General features: G+C 37.4%; 2 long non-coding RNA genes across 7 annotated transcripts in view; both read right to left on the bottom strand.

Annotated features, from left to right (window-relative positions):
• The window catches only part of LOC111620880, a 38,868-nt gene extending 31,120 nt beyond the window's left edge, over positions 1 to 7,748 (bottom strand). The window contains exons 1-3 of one of the 6 annotated variants that reach the window (XR_002755976.1): positions 5,536 to 7,748; positions 1,849 to 2,106; positions 183 to 1,003 (exon numbers count right to left, since the gene is read on the bottom strand). This is a non-coding gene — a long non-coding RNA (uncharacterized LOC111620880). Of the gene's footprint in view, positions 1 to 182; positions 2,107 to 5,535 lie in introns of those variants that run through there. The other 5 variants (XR_002755974.1, XR_002755972.1, XR_002755971.1 and 2 more) reach the window with 5 other exon arrangements.
• A 2,380-nt stretch (positions 7,749 to 10,128) lies between these two features.
• Positions 10,129 to 11,979, bottom strand: LOC111620496. Its single transcript, XR_002755923.1, has 3 exons — positions 11,861 to 11,979; positions 11,410 to 11,609; positions 10,129 to 10,274 (listed from the first exon to the last, which is right to left on the bottom strand). It is a non-coding gene; the product is annotated as an uncharacterized LOC111620496 (long non-coding RNA).
• Positions 11,980 to 25,981: the final 14,002 nt, after the last annotated feature.

Genomic DNA, 25,981 nt, shown 5'->3' with positions numbered 1-25,981 from the left:
GCCGGAGAGTGAAGAGACTCGACGCAGGACGATGTCGGTCGACTTCTAGATTGATTTCCGAGGCTTACGGGGGCCGGAGAGTGAAGAGACTCGACGCAGGACGATGTCGGTCGACTTCTAGATTGATTTCCGAGGCCCAGGGGGGACCGGAGAGTGAAGAGACTTGATGCAGGACGATGTCGGTCGACTTCTAGATTGATTTCCGAGGCCCAGGGGGGCCGGAGAGTGAAGAGACTCGATGCAGGACGATGTCGGTCGACTTCTAGATTGATTTCCGAGGCTTTCGGTTGGGGAATAAAGGAGAGTCACCTCCGGGTCGAAGTTATTGTGCAATAACTTCGACCCGGGCAGTGGCAACGTAAATTCGGCTGGTGGACGAAAAGTCACAGTGTTCAGTGGACGGTGAGGATGAAGTGACAGATCGACTTGCGTCATATGAATGTCGTATCAGTCTATCAGAAGGACACTGCTCGTTTAGTCGGCAGAAATTAGAAAGAATCTGTTGTTTGACATTGATGTTCTGGATATTTAGAAGATATCATTACGAATTTTTTTTTCCGATTGGTTCTTACTCCCTCTCGTTGTTTTCTGATTGGTTCGTTCCCTTGTTACTATTTGGAAATAAGATCGGTTCGGGTCACGTGAAAGGTCTGTGTTAGAGAGTTAACCCGACACCATCTCTGGACTTTCACCGGTAGACGTTGATGGAAGTATGAGACCTGCGCTCGTATTTTAGCTTGTTATTTCCTTTCTTTAGACAGTTTAGAAGTTAACGATGGAACGCGATGTTTTCTGTTTGTCAAACGTCCTCTTTTCTCGACTCGGTTTAAGTAGTCATATTGTATATATTAGCGATAGTGTCAAAGTTCAAACTCTCCGGCTCGACACTGATGTATTACTTAACACGTGTCGGAGTCGCATTGGAGAATCGCTTGTTTATCCTCGTGTCTCCTTTATTATAATCGCAATTTGTTTATTTTCATCTTTTGAATACCTATAATTCCTTTAAAATGTGATATAAATTTATTGTAAGAATATTAAAAAATTCTGCTTTTGTATTTAGTTCGATAAATCCAATTAGAAAAAATTAAATTTTTATACTTATTGATACTTTTAAAATTGGATTGTAAGACGGAAGAAGGCAATTTACGTGGGTAAACGTTTACACGGGGAGGGGTACTTCGGCCATGTGCCTCCGGACTTTCTTCTATAGGAAGCTGGTCGCTATTTAGGTGAAGAAAACGTGGTAAATTCCACGTGTCTAGCTCGACCAACCCTCGACCAACTACTGGCATTGGGTTGTTTCTCCACTCGACACTACAGTGACGTGGCTTCTTACAAATTATAATTGCGGGCCTGGTGAAATGACAGTAGGCCAGATAAAGCCTCCAGAATGCCTTAGAATCACTACCTCACGCTATAAAAAGGCTCGATGTGTTAAGAATTTTCGGTGTAGCGGTGATTTTTGGACGGCTTCGATGTCTCATACGACGCAAAGGCATTACGAAAGAGTTTGAGAAAGGCTTAGATCGTATAGATCTTTGAACACTAGAATCGAGGAACATAAAGACAGCATTAAGAAGCAGCTGTGTACAACTTGGTCTTGGCCACCTTTGCTTGTGACAGTGAAAGAAAGATTTACTATGCAAAAATGTGCGAACGTTCCCTATAATTTGTCATATATATTATTCAGATTTGATTAACTTGTGTCGTTATATATTAGGATTTTAACGTTGTTTTTTTTTATAACTAATGTAAGAATGCCTGTTTTTAATGTTAAAATATAGTTTTACTGAGTTCCAGGTGATGAGATATCTATTATCATATAAATATAAAATGAAAACATACCTTTTAAGAAGTTTTCGGCAGAATGATCTTTCAATTCGTTTATTATATCGTAATCTAATCGACCAAGACACTCGTCTTTAACTTTGCCCGTATTTTCATTAATCTTTTTTTCCTTTATGTAAATAATTGGGACGAATAAACGACCGATAGAGTTTCTGCCCAGAATAGTTGGTTTCGTCTTTGTTTTTTGTCAAACGTTTGACGATGGTCGACGTCGATCTTAGAGGTGTTTTAAAGCAACGTCTTAAAAAATTAAATCTGTAAAGATTAAGATAAATTAGATAACCGTTGTTTTGTCTCTGATAAAATGCAACTGCAACAATACGAAACAATACTAAAGTTTACAAAACGTTAGTATTTATTACTATGCATTTCGAATGCAAATTTTTGTTTCTTTTGCACCCCTCTTCAGCTAATATAGATCTAAATTAGGAGAAAACGTATAGATAGTACAAAACAATACAACATTTAAATGATTCACATTGTACTATACAAACTGACCTCTTTTGCTAAACACAAACCGCTCCGTTTTACCAATCCTCGAAGCATCGTTCTACCAGCCTTTGTCTGTTTTCACGCTATTTTAATAACCTTTTATCTTTACTTGCATTATTTTTCTTAATAACTCATCATTGTTTTTTATCGAATAATTTGAATAAGGAATTATTTTTAATTTATAGAGATTTTTCAATATTATACACTTTTCTGAATACAAATTTCCACTCCTTCCTGTTAACATTATCTCACTTTTTAAAATCTTTTATCTAATTTTTTAATGTCTCCTTTTATTTGGTGTTTTATATTTCTTCTATCCCCTTCTTTTGATTTAAGGCTTTATCAATTACGGAAACTACATCAATTGCTTTATCAATTAGTGGCATATTGTATTCTACTCCTAGTTTCAATATATTAGTTATTAATTTTGGAATTTCTTTAGTTGTCTTATTAACTATTAACTTACTTTCTCCACTTCCTTTTTTCGCTTGGCGTTGGATATCCGAATAGTTTTTGTAGTGTCTGATCTTTTCTTTAATTAACTGGTAGGAGAAGGTGGTGCAAGATGTGGCCATGGGGTTAGACGGGGACGTCTCATCTAGCTGTTATTTGGGGAACTAAATGTCAACCTCAAAAGGGATCACGGGACGAGAGAACGTCCGAATCGCTCTCTTTGTTTGGAAGTAAGACAGTTTTCCATGTTTCGGCAATACTTCGTCTAATTTTACGCCCGCTATAAAGTAAGCATCATTGCGAACTTTTATATTATCTTTTAGACGAAGATATTACGGTATTCGAAGTAACCTTTAAGACCGAAATTGTTTAGTTTTGAAATAAAGTCGACCCGTGTTTGCAGTCAGTATGAAAAGTGCACGTTGAGGCATGAATTCTGCTGCTGGCTAGAGGCACCGCAATACAGTGCAGCGAACTAGTTTTAAATTCGTTGTCATTGATGATTCTATATCATTTTTTCGAATATATAAAATAATAAGTTTAAAAATGATCTTTTTACAGAAAACGAAATATTCCACTTTTAAATCATATCTAATTGTAATGAATTTATACAGTAGGGAAAGGTGGGGCAAGATGAGAACGTTAATTAAGGTTTGTGTCGGACCTCCTCGCCCTTCCTCTCCCGCGGTTTCGCCGGAACGGATGCAACACACCCACACGCGGTGACAGAAGGGCCATAAAACACGGGGGAGAAAAGCGCGGGAAGAATGAGATGAGAGAGGAGTTGGGGACACGAGAAGGAGGGGGAGTGCGAAGTAGTGGTCCCCGAGAGTGAAATAAAGTATTTTATTTTGTGGAAAGATTGGGCTGTTTTAGTTGGTGTGACGAACCGACGGGGCGGAATCCTCTGATTAAGAACGGGTTCCCTACAGTTTTGAAAAGTCATAAGATGACAACGATAATTTTTCTATTTTCAGCAACTTCAACATTTGATAATATACAATACAAAATTTAATTTTTCAAAAACGTTTTTAAAAACAAGAAAATTTAATATTTTAAAATTACATGTAAATGCGCCATCTTGTCCCACCCGTGGGGTAAGAAGGGGTTTATCACAGGTCAAACATTATTTGAAAACTAAACAATTACAGTCTTAAAGGTTACTTCGAATACCATAATATCTTCATCTAAAAGGTAATGTAAAAGTTCGCAATGATACTTACTTTGTAAAAACTGTAGCGGGAGTAAAATTAGACGAAGTATTGCCGAAACATTGTCTTACTTCCAAACAAAGAGAGCGATTCGGACGTTCTCTCTTCCCGCGATCCCTTTTGAGGTTGACATTTAGTTTTCCAAATAACAGCTAGACGAAAGCGCGTAAACCAAGAATAAACAGACGTCTCCGTCTTACCTCATCTAGCACCACTTTCCCCTATGTACAGTGTTACTTTATTATTTATGTTTTTACGTTTTATTTTATTTGCGAAAACATTTTTTTAATTTAAATACTATCTTAACAAAAAATAAAATGTAAGATAACAATCGAAATAAAAAAATTTTTTTTTACAAAAAAAAAATATCGTCTGTTTACAAAATAGCGAAACTGAGCATGCGCGAAGTGACAGTATCGTCTGGTAAAGTAAATCTCCCATATATCACTACGTTGTATGATAGGTATACAGTCGACCCCCTTATAATTACGGTCCCTATAATTACGATTCCTATAAAACTACGAAAAAATATACGTATTTTGGAAATGTTGAGTCGGATTAGTGTAGAATCGATTAATTTTATGGAAGAAAACCTTTCAATCAGCCGTAGTCCGTAAANTAATTAAATGCTGTTGTACAATTATAATTATTTATCTTTTTAATTTTAATTACGAATTTAATTATCCTAACACACAATCTAACATCATTCAAATCAAATTAATTTACAAGTCAACCCTCTCGTTAATTCTGGGTCTTACTTTAAACACTGTTTTAAATGTGTAATACAATTAAACCTGTCCAAACCGGAAAAAATATTCGTTACCGCGCGATTCCGGCTTACACAGGTTTTACTGTACTTCATTAAATTAATGAATTAAGAAAATTTTAAGGACTAATTTATATACAGTCGACCCCCCTATAACACTGTTGATAATTCCGTTTTATATAAATTCCATGTAGTACGAGTCACTTAGATTTTACAAATACGTGTGCCGGGCTGTGAACGGCTCACGTATTTGTAAAATCTAAGTGACTCGTACAACATGGAATTCATATAAAACGGAATTATATAACTAATACAGAATTACGGGCATGATTCTAGGACCGGTGAGGGAGGAAACCCCCAAACGGTAGACCCCCTTACGCGATCAAAAAATGTCTACGATTTTGGGGGTATATCTCGTGAAAGGTCGCCCCTACGGGCGACACTTCACGAGATATACCCCCAAAATCGGATCGTCTAAAACTATCGCGAGCGATAGAAACCGCTTCTAAACTCGCTAACCACTTCCGGCTTAAAGTATATACTGAGCGAATTTCGAAAGCCAATGAGAAAAGCGATTTTTATTCGCTTAGCGAAATTGACTCGTACGACCAAAAGCGTAAAGCGATTGCGAATTTTAAGCAGCCGATCATTTTCAAGCGAGCGAAAAAGTCATCTCGAAAAGAAAATGGCCGCTTCCGATATACGCTCGGTGTGAACTAAGCTTAACTGCCGACGTAAAAAGCGAAGAAAACAGACACTCACCTTCGAAAGAGGCGACGCCGTCTAGTCTGTTGCTGACGTTGGTGAGGACGGGGTGAGGCCGCTGGTCCCTGCCTCGGTTAGTTCCTGGCCTCCGATGTTGTCTGAAAAATCACATAATCCAGGTTTCACAATTTCATATTTTATACTGTTATCTAATATTAAAGAAGCATCAATAATATTATAATTAATAAATATTAATTCATAACTTATTATACAGTGTAATCGTAAAGTAGCTCCACGTTGGCAGAGACTTCCGGAAACGAAGTAATGACGTCATAAACAATCCACGCGTCGAAACAGTCGCCACGGATTTTAATAAACTTCAGTTTGACGCTCTGTATATTTGCTTTCGTCATGTCCCCTCGGATTCGCAGGAAATTCTTCTTTGACTTTATTACCTGAGGTGCCGAGATGTCCTCCGTTTTCTAGACACAATCAGACTCCTCCTGTTGTTTTAAGCTGGATTAATTAAAATATGCTTAATAATGAGGAGTAGTGAAGAGACACGTGACTTTTTTCTGTCCGTGCAAGATTTGGAACTTGTTTCTTTAACACAAATCCTATTGCTGCTCCACAGAAGAAGTCTGGTGTTGCCACACCTGGAAATCGTAGTAGCCTAACTCCTTTCGAAATTATCTTCTTCCCGAAGGTGTGATGCAATAGTATTATTGAACTCCTAGCTGCGTGAGAAGTTGCACCGTCTTGTTGAAAGTAGGGTTTGGTTTGGTTTATTTATATAAGGCAATGCGACGTGTGGGCGATCTGACAGGGAGGATGCCTCCCGGGTGAGCCATAGAAAACTGGCACATAGGTATTACAACTCTGGAGAAAATCCGGAAAACTACACGTGGCCTTGTGCAACGGCGTCTCGTACACTCCGTGTGGGTGCATAGGATTATGTGAATTGATAACGTAAAGCAAGCCTCGTCCGTAAAGAAAGTCCTGTCGAGCACCTCAATTTCTCCATGTTCTAACTTGGAACCGCTCGCAATATGTCCACCTTTTCTCATAATCTGCAAGTTTTCACACCTGCACAAACGTCACTTTGTAAGGAAGGAACTTTAGTTTTTACTGTAAAGCTTTTCCTTAACTCATGTTTGTCCTCTTGTGATAACTTCCGCAGTGTTTTCGTGGGTCTTAACAACATCTGATAAATAATCGATGATTAAAATTCGCCGAACTCTCCATCGTGTGCATGGTAAACCAAGCCCTTTAAGTAACCATAACTCCAACGTCAAGTCGGTCTTATTGATAAGCGAATTTAATAATGTCAGTTGACTGGAATTTGTATAATTTGGTATTCGTGAGTACGAATATGCATACTAGTTCCGCGTATAGCCCCATTTTCCGCCTAGTGGCAAAAATTTGAAATAAAACTTTTATTACCAAAGTCGAAATTCCACGGTCTGAATAATACGTTCACCGACTTTGGTCGAGGTTTTTGGTCGAACAGATTTGGTACAATCGAGCTCGAAACGCCTGTACTTTAATCATGGTCATCCAATATAACGGCTGGGAAAGTAAAAATAAATCGTGTCTTCTCTCGACGCACAGTAGAGACAGGATTATCCAAGGTAATCGAGCCGAATATAATCGGATAACACGAAATGTTTGGTACAACGCAATCGACAAAATACAAAATACAGTAATTACAAAAACAAATTTTAAAGGCGCTTACGAGAACTGCCGAAGAGAAACGGATGACTGTCCAAACTGCTTTTACCGTTGTTACAATTAACAACTTGTGTTCGTCTATTTCTGGGCGATTTCTTTTGTTCATTTTAAAAATTATTCTTGTCGTGAAAAGTCGTCAGAATAAATTTTTCTTTCAAAACAAAGAGCGTCTTCAAATACCCCACAATCACCGAACCGACAACACTCGCTCACCATTGCCCAGTGTCCGCGGCCGGATGGCCGAACGGTCAAAGCCAACCTCTCTGGGGGACCCGGGCTCAAATCCGAACGGGTCGAAAAATCCCCAGGAATTTTTCGGGAGGTGGTCCCTTCGGATATGTCAGGCCCCGTCCCTCACCTCCCGGCAGCCCCATTGTGGGCCTGGCCGAACCCATAATGGGCTTGCAAAAAGAGGCACTCCTAGTGCCCACAGGGCGGAAAGAGTTTAAAAAGAACGTGCCCAGTGTCTAAAACCACTAAGCATTGGTAGTCGGTTGTAAGTTAGCACTGACAGTCCGGATTTGAAAAGAAAAGGAGAATGAAAAAAATCATAAAGGATATGATTAAAACTTTTCCCACGGACTGGCTTCCTTGTTTAAGGTGACACATCGAATGTGTCACCCGGAACAAACGATCGAAATTCAACTATTGGCCTCGACGTATGATAATTCCTTATAAGGTTATGGGAAAAACCCACGAGGGGATCGATGACAATCGTCATTCGCCGTTATCTATAGTTCCGTAAACTGGTGCGCTCGCCGGTCCCTTTTGCACACTGCTCAAGCCGTCGCCCATCTTCTGCCATTCTCGAGACATCAAAAAACTTTCATTCGTCCAAGCTTCTCTCGAACCTAGGGGACCAGGAGTACTGTACATCGATCCGCCGATTCTGAGATTCCAAAAGGGACACACACACTCTCTCTCGAGATCAGGGTCCCGCGATATTAATGATAAGGGTTAGTTTTTACTATAATTGTTATACAAAATTAGCGCTAGCTAAGCGTCTTAACCAACTTCTGTATATTATTGCTATGTAAATAAACGGGTATTGTGAATCGTTAAATAGGTAGTAGCGTACACTTCTTCCAGTCCATTTCCATTCCGAGTCCAAGCGCCTACAACACGATCGCTCGCGCGTAAAGGTGGGCACCGAGTTTTCTGTGTCCGCCTAAAAGACACAGTAGTATCAGTCCTGACGATTTAGTCATCGCAAACGCGGTCTCGCGGTGCAGAAGCATAGGGGCGGCGCTTCGCGCATTGTCGCACAAACATACCAAACCAACCAAACTAATATTCGTAAAACGAGCTGGACCCTTCGTGTGAGACCCCGGAAATAATCCAAAAAAAGGAATGTAAAATTTATTAAGTTATTAACCATCGAGAAAACAAGTAATGTATGTGTCGAGTCTGCGACACCGGACTTCGACATGGTCGCTCAAAAAGAATAAAGGGGGAAACAAAATTTCAGAATAAAAGAAAATTTAAAGGGGAATTATTTAAACCTTACGAAACGAGAATTTAAAAATGAGCATAGGTGTCTTAATCGTCGATAAAGCGCGATCAGAATCGATAGGATGGAGTCGAATAAACCGCTGGGCAGACCTTTCTCGCCACCTAAACTGGTCTCAATTTTCACCTAGGGACAGGTAAGAGACCGATAGAGGAGCGGGGAAGGGAATTACAAACGAATCAATCACGAAAGAATTGTAAAACCTCCGCCGTCGAGGACAAACAGGCTGCCTCTAGAAAATTCTTCTTTTTGGTCGTCGTTCTCTCCCTTCCGCGCTTCCGCTACAAAGTGCCTAACTCACCTCTATCCATTGCATCTTTTCTACGCCGAACTCTTTCTCGCCACGGCCCCGGAGCTCTATCGCCGCAAGACGAAAACACCTAGAGACACCCAACCGAGGGGACAGCGACATCTGGGACCTCGTAAGCGATGTTGGAAAAAAATGAACGGTTTCTTTGCGAAATATTTGTCTTTTTCTGCCTCCGAAAACCACCAGCCACATACGCAAAGTCCATAGACCATCCCGACTAAAAAGGAAAAATGAAAACCACCTCTTAATCAACGAGCTTACATTCGCTGTTCGCGTTACTGCTTATAGTTCTGTTGCCCGGTAAATCTACTTTAGACATCTTCGTTAATTTGCTAATTAGGCATAATCTGTTGTAAGTTCTTCCGGGAAACATCCCCGGACGAATTGCCCAAGTATTGTATTGCGTCATTCTGTGACAACCCAGGTTAAAGTAAATTCGGCGATTTCAATTTTTTTTTTTTCTGTCAAAAAAATAAAGGGGAGAAGTATTCCATTTCACAAATGCAGTCAAGGAACTTTATAAAATTCTCCAACGAATAGCACTTCCTCGGTGAGTGACACTACTTATTGAGGGAAATAGAGAAAAAAATCGCGGATTGGAGCAACCGACAACTTTACCAAAAGTGAGCATTTAGATTGGCAGGGGGAGAACTCCGAATAAAAGACAAGAGGACAGACGACGACACAGAGTTCGTCTGCCTAAATCATGCGTGTTAAACTTCTACCGCTCCTCCGGAGGACCGAGTACCGACGAAACGAGACCCTTCTCGACCCGGACTAAGCCTTCTGTTTTCGAGAAATCGGGACCGCAACTAACCGTTCTGGTATTTATCAACTCGCGTCCGAAACTGTGTGTTTTCTCTCTGTTTGACGCGCTGGTAGGAATAGACTCTTCCACCGTTTTATGCCCTTGTAAAATAGTTCTAACTTAGCTAAATAAATTGTTATTTAATTAACGTTTAAATGCGCATTAGAGTGGGTCATTTCCGGCGCCCGAGACTCGCGTACGGAGTTAACAGTCACAATTCAGTCGGTGACAAAATCCTTAGGATTGTGTTGTTATTGCATCTCGAATCAGAAATTAATACAAGGATCAAATCATAATCAAAGCCAGAATAATCTCCAGTTCAAATGTTCTTTATTCATATTTGAATATTCAAATTACAAATCTTTTCGGACGATCCAACGGATGTTAAAGAAGCGAAGACGGAAGATCGCCGATAATCGGTCCACCTCGGAGTCAAACTGCAAATATTTTAAAGTAAAATTATATCTGAATATATTATAAGTAGCATTTTGCCCGTTTTCCACAAAACAACAGTCAAAATTTTGTAATATATTTAGAAATTTCAATAAAAATGTATTTATTAGGAGGTATTTAACGCTTATAAACGGAAGTACAAGGTCTGTTCAAAAAGTATCGGACCTTTGGTCGGCAAAAATAAATTTATTGACTTTGAGGTACAAAACCCTAATCCCCTTCAAAGTAGTCTCCTTGGTAATGTATACACTTCTCCCAGCGTTCCTGCCATTGCTGGAAACACTGCTGGAACGCATCTTTTGGAATGGTTATCAGCCGGTCCGTCGCATTTCGCATGATGTCTTCTCTCGACTAAATTTGGGTTCCTTTTAGCGGCATTTTCAGCTTGAGAAATAGCCAAAGGTCACACGGAGCCATGTGGAGAGAGTACGGAGCGTGACGAACCACAGGAGTATTGTGTTTGGCGACGAAAGCCCGAATCAGATGCGCAGAATGGGCGGATGCGTTATCACGATGGAGCTGCCAAGTTTTGATCGACCACAGATCCCATCGTTTGCATCGCACTGTATCGGAAAGACGACGAAGGACCTCCTGGTAGTACTCCTTTGCGATGGTTTGGCCTTGTGGTGCGTACTCACGACACACCACCCCACGAGAGTCGAAAAAACTGTCAACATGACCTTTGATATTGCTGCGGACCTGCCGCGCTTTTTTTGGCCTCGAGGATCGTCCCCGAAAGCCTGCTGAATCTTGCGAATGGTTTACACTCGGGTATCGCCAAGGTTTTTGGCAAAATTTGATGTAATATCGCTGCTCACGTTGTTCAGTCATTTTCCAGCTTAGTGAAATCCGACGAGAGCGCACTACATGACCTCACTCATACGCCGATTGCCAACGACTGACGCTTCCTGCAGGCGGGAAAAAATTCAGGGCTGTGCATGACTGTCCCCTCCACAACTCCACCGAAGAAGGCCTCTCTCGCATCATTGGTTTACGCGGAAAATAAAAAGGTCCGATACTTTTTGAACAGACCTTGTAAATAGTAATTATCGTATAAATATTTTAAAATTAAAGTGATTTTATTCTATAATAAATGAATAAAATTACATGGGTCCAGACCTCCTTTAATTCCAGTCATGGAGTTTTCTTCAATTTTCTATCTTTCATCATCTGATAAACTATATTTTCAAACGCATTTTTAATGTAATCCATAAATATTGATACCAGAGTAGATGTTAACTGTCTTCGTTTCAAGTTATATTTATCACGTCCTTTGATTTTCGCGTAACGACCTTCGCTACTTTCTAACAAAATAATCCCTGAAAAAATATATATTAATCTTAATTGCAATTAATTTCAAATAAAGCTAAACCCGTGAACAGCGGCCACCCAAGGAAACGTTTAAAATTAGCGAATTTGTAGATTATTTTCTACTCATTCTTCTTAGAAAAATGTTTCCGTAAAAACGCTACCGTTTAGGGATGTCCATTGCCGCGAGGTAGCCATTGTCGCGGGTTCGACCATATAAAACTATTATAAAGTACGTCGAAAGATACTTTATAAACCTTACCCATAACGACGACTATAAACAGGAACTTGTTCATCTTCGCTTGTTAGTTTTTCTTCCGCTTTTCCGTTAGTTTCGCTTCCGCTTTTCCTGGAGGTTTTCTCCAAAGAATGCCGAAGACACGCGATTCGCACCTCTTTATATGAGAAAAATATGCGATTCGTCGTAATTTCATTGGTTGCGCGACAGCTGGATGTCGAACCAATCGAAGTCGATGATGTCGCGCGTGGGAATGTTAAAATGTCCAATGATGTAAATGTTTATTTAAATTTGCATAATTTCCTTCAGTATCCAATTCGAGCTCCTCCCGGGGCTGGACTTAAACTTGTAGGTTAAAATAGGTAGAGTTCACTACTTGTCCAATGGACAAAACCACCGAACTCTAGTCGCAGCTTCTCCGGGTTATTCGAGTGTCTAACGCCGAAATATCGGCCAGTTATCTGTACAAAGTTCTTCTAAAAGTCATCTCTTCCCTCACCGCGTTGTATTATTCTATTAATCTTACGACATATAACGGGTTCTTTCTCCACCAAATATAAATACTTAAATATATATAAAGGTCACGATCTAAGTTCTGAACATATTACACGAGGCCTTAAACGGTAGCGTATAATTATAGAATAAAGGGCCTTTCGGTGGCCCGGGGCAGAAAGTTAAAGAAGTTAAACGTAGATTGACACGGTAACTCGACGTCTTTTGTGGGTTAATTATACTTTTATATATATTTAACTACGGTATATTGTAATTAAATGAAATTATACAATAATACAAGAAAGAATTCAAAATGATTAAATTCATCCAATATTAATTTACCTGTAAATAATTATTAGAATTGTTTATAAAATAAAATTATTATTACCGAATTAGCGTAAAAATCTAAGTAAAATTTATAAATATTTTGTCTCGGGACTTAAAATAAATTCGCGATAATGAGAGAACGAAAGTAGAAAAGGGTAAAAACGTCGTTGGGGTGTCTGATCCGAACCATCACACTAGCACATTTAAGGCCAGATGGCAGAGCCTGCCGCTCTGGGGAACCCGGGATCTTCACCTTAAATTAGTACAGTCTTGCCCCTGTACATTATACTTTTCCATTAGAGATAGAGTCGTGCCGGTCATCTATCGAACTCGTTTAGGGAAGCACATATCTTCGATTGATTATATCCGAACTTTCCGGTCGGGTCCCTGGCTCCTAAGCTTTCCATATCCGGTCTCAATTTACATCATTGTGAGAACCCAGGCAAAACAAATTCGGCGATTTCAATCTTTTATTTCTTTTGTTTGTGAAAAAATTCGCTTATAACCACGTTGTTTTAAACCGAATAACTTGTAAAGAACTCAAATTTGTCCCGGAAATAATTTAATAATCATTTTACATTGGTATTTTTTAATCATTTTATAAACTTTTATGACATATAATTTTTGTATTTTTCTAATTTTATGAATATAAAAATGCCAGGCGAATGTAATATGTAAATTAATTCATTTCGTTTATTAAAATGTCGCCTCACGTTGCGTCAAATTAAATAATTCATAAAAATTAATATAATAAATACGTTTATAAAATAATTGACCACATCTGTTCACAATAATATTGTAAAACAGAATGTACAGTACTTATAAATTAATTAAATATTATCGGAAATGCTAATTTTTGAATCACGTGACGCCCGTCTTCCCACTTCGTGTAACCGAAGCGGTCGAAGTTGAAATAAAAGCGTAAACTCCATTAAAAGTAAAAACACACATCGGCGCGTGTCTAGGACAATAAACGGGTGTTCAATTTATATTTGACTGCGCACGAGCGTGACGACGAGTTAACGTTTAAACGCGTAGTGGAGTGCGTCATATCCGGCGCTACTCCCTACTCCATTTTGAACCCGACCGTTCTCGTTCGTGACCGTTCGCGTACGGACTTAACAGTCACGATTCAGTTAACACAACACAATCCTTAGGATTTCGGTGCCAATTTCTGATTCGAGATGCAGTAATAAGAATCAAATCATAAAAGCCAGAATATTCTCCAGTTCAAATGTTCTTTATTGATATTTGAATATTCAAATTACAAATCTTTTCGGACAATCCAACGGATGTTAAAGAAGCGAAGCCGGAAGATCGCCGATATTCGGTCCACCTCGGAGTCAAACTGTAAATATTTTAAATTAAAATTATATCTGAATATATTATAAGTAGAATTTTTCCCGTTTTCCTCAAATTAAGAGTCAAAATTTTGCGAAATATTTAGAAATTTCGAAAAAATGTATTTATTTAGAGGTATTTAACGCTTATAAACGGAAGTAAATAGTAATTATCGTTTAAATAATTAAAACTTAAGTGATTTTATTCTATAATCAATAAATAAAATTTTGTTTTATTACATGGGTACCGACCTCCTTTAATTCCAGCCACGGAATTTTCTTCAATTTTCTTTCTTTCGTCATCATCCTCTTGTGAAATATCAACAACTTGACCATTGGCTATACTTTGCTCATCTTTCGACACACTTATATTAATATAAAGACCTACATTTCTTCCTTTCAAATCGGATCGATCGGGTCCTACGATTTTCGTGTATCGACCTTCGAAACTTTCTAACAAAATAATTCCTAAAAAAAAATTAGTTTTTTCTTAATTCAATTTACATTCAAATAAAGCTAAACCTTTGAAGAACGGCCACGAAAGAAAACGTTTAAAAATAGCGAATTCTTACAAGAAAGTTTCCGGGGGAAAAAACACCGTTTACAGATGTCATTGCTACGGGTTCGAATACACAAAAATTAGTCTAAAGTACTGTACGTCAAAAAGGTACAATTAGAGATGTGTTGGGATCTTAACAGAGCTATAGAGCATGCCCGTAGGAGCAAAAAAGTCAAAGGAGTCATACCTCTAAATGTGACCCTTGCCGAGATGTAGCCCCCTTGTATGCATTAATTTCCTGCTATAAGCATCGATCAGTGCGCTGTACTCACTGTTAATAAACGCGCGATAAGCTTAGCGGAGCACGCAGTGTGATTCCCTATAGCGCTTGGAAATAGGCTTTACGCTGATTTCGGGAACTGTATCTCGCGAAGAGTCACATTTAGAGGTAAGGCTCCTTTGACTTTTTTGCTGCTACGGGCATGCTCGACAGCTCTGTTAAGATCCCAACAGCGTCATTCACATCTGTCAGAAAATAATTTATAAACGTTACTTACCAATAATGATGAATGTAAACAGGAACTTCCCGAAGGTTTTAGTCCATCGAATGCTGAAAATACGCGACTCGCACGTCTTTTTATAAGAAAACTATGCAATTCCTCGTAATTTCATTGGTTGCGTGACAGCTGGATGTCGATCAAACGATGATGATGTGAGCGGGAATGTTAAAATGTCCAATCCCGTGAAGGCTTATTTAAATTTACATATTTTACTTCAGTGACAGACCCGATTCCAGGCTACAAACACGGCTACTGGTAGAATATTTTCGTCCGTACTTGTGAGAAATTAGAAGACGCAGAAAAAAATTCCCAAGCACATTGGTCAAGATTTTTCATACGAGTGTTTAAAACGTCTAAAATTATTTAAAAATTGGAATTGTAACAAAATACTTCGTGCGCGATGTAAGAAATTTACAAGTTTAAAACAATTCGAGCTCCTCCCAGGGCTTGGCTTAAACTTGTTGTGGTTGAAAGTTATAACACATCGAGTTCACCAGTTGTCCGATGGATAAAACCACCGAACACTACTCGTAGTTTCTCCGGGTGTTATTCGAGTGTCTAATACCTAAATAGCGGCCAGTTATCCGTACAAAGTTCTTCTAAAAGTCATCTCTTGCCTCACCCGCGTTGCATTATTCTGTTAATCCTATGACAAATAACAGGGTCTTCCTCCACCAAATATAGATACGTATAAAGGCGAAGATCTAAGCTCTGGACATATTACACCGGGCTCTAAAGGGCCGCGTGTTACGTGTTTACGACTGCAGTTTGTTTGTTATGTGCATTGGCGTACCAGAGTTTTATGGAGGGGCTAGTAGAGGCCAACCTGACACAAAATTGAATTATTTCAAATTATTGTTCATTAACATGAAATTTTNTTTATAAACTTTTATGACATATAATTTTTGTATTTTTCTAATTTTATGAATATAAAAATGCCAGGCGAATGTAATATGTAAATTAATTCATTTCGTTTATTAAAATGTCGCCTCACGTTGCGTCAAATTAAATAATTCATAAAAATTAATATAATAAATACGTTTATAAAATAATTGACCACATCTGTTCACAATAATATTGTAAAACAGAATGTACAGTACTTATAAATTAATTAAATATTATCGGAAATGCTAATTTTTGAATCACGTGACGCCCGTCTTCCCACTTCGTGTAACCGAAGCGGTCGAAGTTGAAATAAAAGCGTAAACTCCATTAAAAGTAAAAACACACATCGGCGCGTGTCTAGGACAATAAACGGGTGTTCAATTTATATTTGACTGCGCACGAGCGTGACGACGAGTTAACGTTTAAACGCGTAGTGGAGTGCGTCATATCCGGCGCTACTCCCTACTCCATTTTGAACCCGACCGTTCTCGTTCGTGACCGTTCGCGTACGGACTTAACAGTCACGATTCAGTTAACACAACACAATCCTTAGGATTTCGGTGCCAATTTCTGATTCGAGATGCAGTAATAAGAATCAAATCATAAAAGCCAGAATATTCTCCAGTTCAAATGTTCTTTATTGATATTTGAATATTCAAATTACAAATCTTTTCGGACAATCCAACGGATGTTAAAGAAGCGAAGCCGGAAGATCGCCGATATTCGGTCCACCTCGGAGTCAAACTGTAAATATTTTAAATTAAAATTACATCTGAATATATTATAAGTAGAATTTTTCCCGTTTTCCTCAAATTAAGAGTCAAAATTTTGCGAAATATTTAGAAATTTCGAAAAAATGTATTTATTTAGAGGTATTTAACGCTTATAAACGGAAGTAAATAGTAATTATCGTTTAAATAATTAAAACTTAAGTGATTTTATTCTATAATCAATAAATAAAATTTTGTTTTATTACATGGGTACCGACCTCCTTTAATTCCAGCCACGGAATTTTCTTCAATTTTCTTTCTTTCGTCATCATCCTCTTGTGAAATATCAACAACTTGACCATTGGCTATACTTTGCTCATCTTTCGACACACTTATATTAATATAAAGACCTACATTTCTTCCTTTCAAATCGGATCGATCGGGTCCTACGATTTTCGTGTATCGACCTTCGAAACTTTCTAACAAAATAATTCCTAAAAAAAAATTAGTTTTTTCTTAATTCAATTTACATTCAAATAAAGCTAAACCTTTGAAGAACGGCCACGAAAGAAAACGTTTAAAAATAGCGAATTCTTACAAGAAAGTTTCCGGGGGAAAAAACACCGTTTACAGATGTCATTGCTACGGGTTCGAATACACAAAAATTAGTCTAAAGTACTGTACGTCAAAAAGGTACAATTAGAGATGTGTTGGGATCTTAACAGAGCTATAGAGCATGCCCGTAGGAGCAAAAAAGTCAAAGGAGTCATACCTCTAAATGTGACCCTTGCCGAGATGTAGCCCCCTTGTATGCATTAATTTCCTGCTATAAGCATCGATCAGTGCGCTGTACTCACTGTTAATAAACGCGCGATAAGCTTAGCGGAGCACGCAGTGTGATTCCCTATAGCGCTTGGAAATAGGCTTTACGCTGATTTCGGGAACTGTATCTCGCGAAGAGTCACATTTAGAGGTAAGGCTCCTTTGACTTTTTTGCTGCTACGGGCATGCTCGACAGCTCTGTTAAGATCCCAACAGCGTCATTCACATCTGTCAGAAGATACTTTATAAACGTTACTTACCAATAATGACGAATGTAAACAGGAACTTGTACATCTTCGGTTGTTAGATTAGTTCTACTTCCGGTTCTTCCCGAAGGTTTTGGTCCACCGAATGCTGAATATACGCGACTCGCGCGTCTTTTTATAAGAAAAATATGCGATTCGTCGTAATTTCATTGGTTGCGTGACAGCTGGATGATGTCGATCGAACGATGATGCTGCGCGTGGGAATGTTGAAATGGCCAATGGTGTAAATGTTTATTTAAATTTGCATATTTTACTTCAGTAACTGACCCGATTCCACGCTGCAAACACGGCCACTGGTAGAATATTTCCGTCCGTACTTCAAAAGACACAGAAAAAAATTCCCAAGCACATTGGTCAAAATTTTTCATACGCGTGTTTAAAACGTCTAAAATTATTTAAAAACTAACAGGTAGGAACGGCGTTGCTCGGGCAAAAGTAACGATAGCGAAGATTAAGATTATTACGTTATAATCAACCTTATCCGTTTTCACCAAATGCAAGAATTGGGTCCCCCGTTTCCAGACTAATTAGAGAATTTTGGATCTAAAAATATCTTCGATTTCCTTCGAAAAATCCCTTCTTAGTGTGCGTTTTCGTGACGTATCCTAACTGTGTACTAAATTTCAGCTTTCAACTCCTAACCGTTTGGGCTCTGCGCTTATTATTATTATAAACTCGTCTCGATTATATATATAGATTGGAATTGTAACAAAATACTTCGTGCGCGATGTAAGAAATTTACAAGTTTAAAACAATTCGAGCTCCTCCCAGGGCTTGGCTTAAACTTGTTGTGGTTGAAAGTTATAATACATCGAGTTCACCAGTTGTCCAATGGACAAAACCAGCGAACACTAGTCGTAGTTTCTCCGGATGTTATTCGAGTGTCTAATACCTAAATAGCGGCCAGTTATTTGTACAAAGTTCTTCCAAAAGTCATCTCTTGCCTCACCCACGTTGCATTATTCTGTTAATCCTATGACAACTAACAGGGTCTTCCTCCACCAAATATAGATACGTATAAAGGCGAAGATCTAAGCTCTGGACATATTACACCGGGCTCTAAAGGATCGCGTGTTACGTGTATACGGCTGCAGTTTCTTTGTTATGTGCATTGGCGTAGCCAGAGTTTTATGGAGGGGCTAGTAGAGGCCAACCTGACACAAAATTGAATTATTTCAAATTATTGTTTATTAACATGAAATTTTCATAAGAATCGACAATAACTTAACACACATAAAATATGAAACTTCCTTTAATCATACGTTCTCGTAACATTAATATAAAACTCTAGCAATGCCTTAAACAAAATTAACCAATCAATTATTTTTTACCATTCTTTAATATAGCTCACCGTCTTTAATCTAGATATAGACCAGGGATGGCCAACAGTTTTCCCCCCTGGCCGAATCGGAAAGAAAACTTTTTTCACTGCCCGAACCAGAGGCAGCCCTAGCAAGATTTTCAGGTGATGCGAGATCTTATTGCGGCGTCAATCCGTAGAGACTAAACTGTACACAAAGATTACAGATACACTTTTCACATTGGGCACAGAAAGCCGTTGACCTTTTTTTTAGGATAAGAATTTTTCAACTTTCCTATAACTTCACATTGTCCGGTTGCACAGTATTATCGCGGATCCATTCAAGCGATTATTTGAAGTTCAGTCCAATATTCAGAGATCATTTGCGGGCCGCGGTACACTACACCCAATTAAATTAGCTTCAACTTTTTATTTCTTTTTGCAAATCGCCTCACCACTTTTTCGGCTGTAATTTTCTGGGGAGGGCACCAGGGTTGTATTCTGGTCACTGTCTCTGGTCTCTCGTAAGCCGGTCGCTGATTGGCTAATCATTTGGATTAGCCAATTAGCGACCGGCTTGAGAGAGACGAGAGACCAGAGACAGTGACTAGAATATGGCGCCAGGTTAACTCGGGGGACGTGCCAACCCATGCCCCTTCCTGGCTATGCCTTGGTTATGTGCCCCTTTGCACGTTCCTCGCCAATTAATTGCCTCATTCTAAGCCCGTCCGAACTCGCAATGAGTATAGAATAAAGGGCCTTTCGGTGGCCCAAGTGCAGAAAGTTAAAAAAGTTAAAGGTTCGGGCGATAACTGGACGTCATTCGTTATAATCGAATGAAATAATACAAGAAAGGATTAAAAATTATCGGATTTTAATTAAATGTCTTAAAAGGATTAAATTCACCCAATATTTATTTACCGGTAAATAATTTTTATGCTAATTCGGTAATAGTTTTAAGTAAAATTTATAAGTATTTTGTCTCGGGACTTAAAATACATTGGCGAAAATGAGAGAACGAAAGCAAAAAAGGACAAAAACGTTGTTTGCGTGTCTGACCCCAACCATCAACGCTAACATGTTTATAACATTTTTCAGGTANTGACATCAGCGCCACCTTGTCTGTGACGTCATTAACCTCGCTGTATGGACCGAACGGTTATAATGGAGGAATATAAGCGCTTTCGACACTATATTTTCTAGCCACTGTACTCGGGGGACGTGCCCACCCATGCCCCTTCCTGGCTATGCCCGTGGTTATGTGCGCCTTCGCACGTTCCTCACCAATTAATCGCCTCATTCTAAGCCCGTCCGAACTCGCAATGAGTATAGAATAAAGGGCCTTTCGGTGGCCCGGGTGCAGAAAGTTAAAAAAGTTAAACCTAGATTCGGGCGATAACTGGACGTCATTCGTTATAATCGAATGAAAGGTTTAAAAATGATCGGATTTTAAGTCTTAAAAGAATTAAATTCATCCAATATTAATTTACCGGTAAATAATTTTTATGCTAATTCGGTAATAGTTTTAAGTAAAATTTATAAATATTTTGTCTCGGGACTTAAAATACATTGGCGAAAATGAGAGAACGAAAACAGAAAAGGACAAAAACGTCGTTTGCGTGTCTGACCCCAACCATCAACGCTAACATGTTTATAACATTTTTCAGGTACAGCAACATTTGAATAATAGAAATAAATTATTATATTACAATTAATTTAAATGATAACAATTCTAATGTAATAATAACGGCGACGAAATCACATAATATGCAAATAATACGAGGTAATTAAAAGATCCCTATTACACACATATTTGATGCGGTGGCATTCAGACACGTGGAACAATTATCGTAAAAAATAACAAATTAGTACCAATTTCGCCACTATGGCAGATTTGGTGCTGCAATTCGTGTGATTTTTCTTTTACTCACAAAGTATTCTAGAGAATTTTCTATGGAAATTTTTGTGTGTAAATATTTTTAAGGGGCGGCAAATCACACAAGGTAGTGGATAGCCCTCATACTTAATTTTAGGAGAGGAAAATAAAATATTAAATAAATTCATAACTAGAACGAGAAGTGACAAGTTTTCCACCTGTATGACTGTAAAGGTAGTGACGTTAACAGCTGCGTGATCGACTTTAAAGAGAAAAAAAAACAAAAAAATATATATTTTTAATTGTAATAAATTTTCGATAATTTCATATTTTTCCTTTAATTATACACAGGAATGCGATTTAAAAATACGATTATCGCCATACTCAGAAGGAAGACTTCTTCTTTCGGTAGAATCCTCCATCTTTATTTTAAAATATATTTTAATTTGTATACATTCGGAAAAAATTAAAGCCAGGTCAAATCGTTTTTGTTGATAAACAATAATATAAACAAACAAATTGGGTTGATGGATGCATGGGAACTAAAAAATTGGGTGAAACGAGTTCGAATCGCATAAATTCGTCTATTTATAAGTAAATTTCGATTTTGATACAGCATTTAAGCCTCTAAATATTGTTAAACAATAGTAATTAAAATGATTAGCACAAATTTTACTTAAAACAAATTCAGTTATAAAGTTTAATATGGAAGAATCATGGAGGACCTCGATTGTTTTTCTCTACATTAATTCGGTAGGTCTGCTTGGTTTGCCAGAATTGCCCAGGGTACAAATGTGGTTCGAGTATCAAAATAAAGCTCTTGCCGTGTATTCCAGTCAATTGCAATCACAAATGAAAAATTCATAATCGTTTTAGTATGGCGGAGAAGCAAAGATACAATGTTAAGTCTATGGAAGAAACATGTCGGACCCTCCAGCTTCATTTAGGGATTTAGTTTATTTTAATTATTATAACCCGTTGCTCATTACTATTCTGAATATCTGCTTTATTGCTAATTAAAAGAAGCATCTTCCCCATTCACGGTACGAGTATTTTTTTACAGTTTATATAGCGTGGTATCCTTTACGAAGCTTATAAGTGTGCATTTTATCTGCGGACATTTCGACTTGATTTTATTCAAGCGAAATGTTATGTAAACAGTTTAAAATAAGCTTCAAAAAATGAAGAATACAATCTGACATCGGGAATAAACGCGTTAAATTTCATAACTTATAACATTTATATTAAGTGAAAACAACTGTTAATACAGTAGTCGTATTTTGCGATTNATTCTAATGTAATAATAACGGCGACGAAATCACATAATATGCAAATAATACGAGGTAATTAAAAGATCCCTATTACACACATATTTGATGCGGTGGCATTCAGACACGTGGAACAATTATCGTAAAAAATAACAAATTAGTACCAATTTCGCCACTATGGTAAATTTAATGCTGCAGTTCATGTGATTTTTTATTTATTCACAAAGTATTCTAGAAAATTTTCTATGGAAATTTTTGTGTGTAAACATTTTTAAGGGGCAAATCACACAAGGTAGTGGGTAGCCCCTATACTTAATTTTAGGAGAGGAAAATAAATTATTAAATAAATTCGTAACTAGAACGAGAAGTGACAAGTCTTCCACGTGTATGACAGATCTTCGTTAAAATTCCACAATTAAATAGTGACGTTAACAGCTGCGTGATCGAATTTAAAGAGAAAAAAAACAAAAAAATATATTTTTAATTGTAATAAATTTTCCATAATTTCATATTTTTCCTTTAATTACACACAGGAATGCGATTTAAAAATACGATTATCGCCATATTCAGAAGGAAGACTTCTTCTTTCGGTAGAATCCTCCATCTTTATTTTAAAATGTATTTTAATTTGTATACATTCGGGAAAAATTAAAACCAGGTCAAATCGTTTTTGTTAATAAACAATAATATAAACACACAAATTGGGTTAACGGATGCAGGGGAACTAAAAAATTGGGTGAAACACGAGTTTCAATCGCATAAATTCGTCTATTTATAAGTAATTTTCGATTTTTATACAGCATTTAAGCCTCTAAATAGTGTTAAACAATAGTAATTAAAATGATTAGCACAAATTTTACTTAAAACAAATTCAGTTATAAAGTTTAATATGGAAGAATCATGGTCCCGATCGGTTTTTTATACATTAATTCGGTCGGTCTGCTTGATTTGCCAGAATTGCCCGGTTTACAAATGCGGTTCGAGTATCAAAATAAAGCTCTTGCCGTGTATTCGAGTCCATTGCAATCACAAATGAAAAATTCACAATCGTTTGTGTGTGGCGGAGAAGCAAAGATACAGTATTAAGTCTATGGAAGAAACATGTCGGACCCTCCAGCTTCATCTATGGATTTAGTTTATTTATTTTAATTATTAGAACCCGTTGCTCATTCCTATTCTGAATATCTGCTTTATTGATAATTAAAAGAAGCATCTTCCCCATTCACAGTACGAGTATTTTTTACTTTTAATATAGCAGGGTATCCTTTACGAAGCTTATAAGTGTGCATTTTATCTGCGGACATTTCGACTTGATTTTATTCAAGCGAAATGTGATGTAAATGGTTTAAAATAAACTTCAAAAAATGAGAAATTTGTTTTTGAGAAAAAAGAGAAAAATGAGAAAAAAGAGAAATTTTTGCATATTGGGAAGCATCCAGTTCGGACTTCTCCAGCGAAGATAACTTACAGGTTAGTCGTAAACGTAAACATGAGCGGTTCGACGGCTCTCTGTAAAGTTTAATATTTTCATTGACACATTTTAACATTAAAATATTATCAACTTAATTAGCTTAACTTAAATTAATTTCATCTAATTTGAGTATGTGTATGCATTTATATGTGCATATTCTTGCATGTGTGGATAATATGAATTGATTAACGTGCAAAATTAATTCGGCAATCCCTTTATATATGCTGCAGAAGTTTTTAAAATACAACTCACATCAACCATCATACTTGTTTCTAACCATAAAAGCATGCCATTCGTTCTTGTATTGATAACTATGCAAATATTGAAAGAAAAAAGAAATGCCTTAATTTCAGCATTGTAGGGTTTCTTGGAAACACTAGTTTGGGAAACAACTCCAGTAATGATAGTTGAACCTCGATTTACGTTTGGATCTGTATACCTGTCCGAAGAAATTTCTATTAATTTGGAAACATGTCTACATTTAAACAATTTCTATTCTTTTTTTAAATTACTTTTTCTCAAGGTTTTGGTAGAGATTGCATCAAAACCGCACTACCTTCTAAGAATCATTATTTGTTCGTTCCGAAAAGGAGAAGCACAAGAAGGCTTGGAACAACTGCCCAAGGTTGTTCCAAGCCTTTTTAAAAAAGGTACTAAAATGAGTATTATATAACAAAAAATGGTACTAAGTTTTCTTTAAAAAATTGACCAGTAATGTGCGATAATATATTTTATTTATCAATATTAATATTGATAATACAACATACATACGTGCAGAATCAATACATTAAGTCAAAATGATCTACAGTTACTTCTCAAGTTATGACCACCTCGACTTAGGATGAAGAAATTTCATTAAAAAATTTTTAAGATGTATCAATTTTTTATAGTTTTTGTCAAACATATATCATATACACATATATCTTGCACACTTCTGGCAATTGATTGCATCATCTTAATTTTTGTTCTGCTAACTGCAGAACAAAACTAAAATATCCTTCACGTGTGCTTGTGTAAGATGGCTAAATGTTTTGTTGTATGTACAGTCACTTCTTGACTTATGCCTGAATTTGCAGAACCAAACCCCGCCGTAAGTCGAGAAGTAACTGTATTGACTAATGCAGGCTTTATTTTGATGCAAACTGCTGAATGTATGTATATATTATATATTATTTAAATATAAACTTATAATACATCACGTGTGCTTGTGTAAGATGGCTAAATGTTTTGTTGTATGTACAGTCACTTCTTGACTTATGCCTGAATTTGCAGAACCAACCCCCGCCGTAANCACCATTGCCCAGTGTCTAAAATCACCAAGCATTGGTAGTCGGTTGTAAGTTAGCGCCGGCTAAGTAGTGTTTTCCGTATGAAAACATACCAAACCAACCAAACTAATATTCGTAAACGAGCTGGGTATTTCGCTGTTCCCGTTACTGCTTGTAGTTCTGTTGTCCGGTAAAGCTTCTTTAGACATCTTTGTTAATTTGCTAATTAGGCCTAATCTGTTGTAAGTTCTTCCGGGAAACACCACCGGACAGATTTCCCAAGTATTACATTGCTTCATTCTGTGAGAACCCAGGTTAGAGTAAATTCGGCGACTTTAATTTTTTTTTTTGTCAAAAAATTCGCTTATAATCGCGTTGTTTTAAAGCGAATAACTTGTAAAGAACTCAAATTTGTCCCGGATATAATTTAATTTTTACATTGGTATTTTTTACATATAATTTTTGTATTTTTCTAATTTTATGAATATAAAAGTGCCAGGCGAATGTAATATGTAAATTAATTCATTTCGTTTATTAAAATGTCGCGTAATGTTGCATCAAATTAAATAATTCATAAAAATTAAAATAATTAATGTGTTTATAAAATAATTGACCACATTGTTCACAATAATACTGTAAACGCAATGTACAGTACTTATAGATTAGCATTTCCGATAATATTTAATTAATTTTTGAATCACGTGACGCCCGTCTCCCCGCCTCGTGTAACCGAAGCGGTCGAAGTTGAAATAAAAGCGTAAACTCCAGTAGAAGTAAAATCACACATCGGCGCGTGTCTAGGACAATAAACGGGTGTTCAATTTATATTCGACTGCGCACGCGCGTGACGACGGGTTAACGTTTAAATGCGTAGTGGAGTGCGTCATTTCCGGCGCTACTCCCTCCTCCATCTTGAACCCGATCGTTCTCGTTCGTGACCGCTCGCGTACGGACTTAACAGTCACGATTCAGTTAATGCAATACAATCCTAAGGATTTTGGTGACAATTTCTAATTCGAGATGCAATAACAAGGATCAAATCATAATAAAAGCCAGAATAT

The sequence above is a fragment of the Centruroides sculpturatus genome, unplaced genomic scaffold (assembly GCF_000671375.1).
Source record: "Centruroides sculpturatus isolate CEXI.00-Female unplaced genomic scaffold, Cexi_2.0 scaffold74, whole genome shotgun sequence".
NCBI lineage: Eukaryota > Metazoa > Arthropoda > Arachnida > Scorpiones > Buthidae > Centruroides > Centruroides sculpturatus.
Note: the sequence above shows the minus strand (reverse complement) of the source record. Positions and strands in the feature narration are given on the sequence as shown.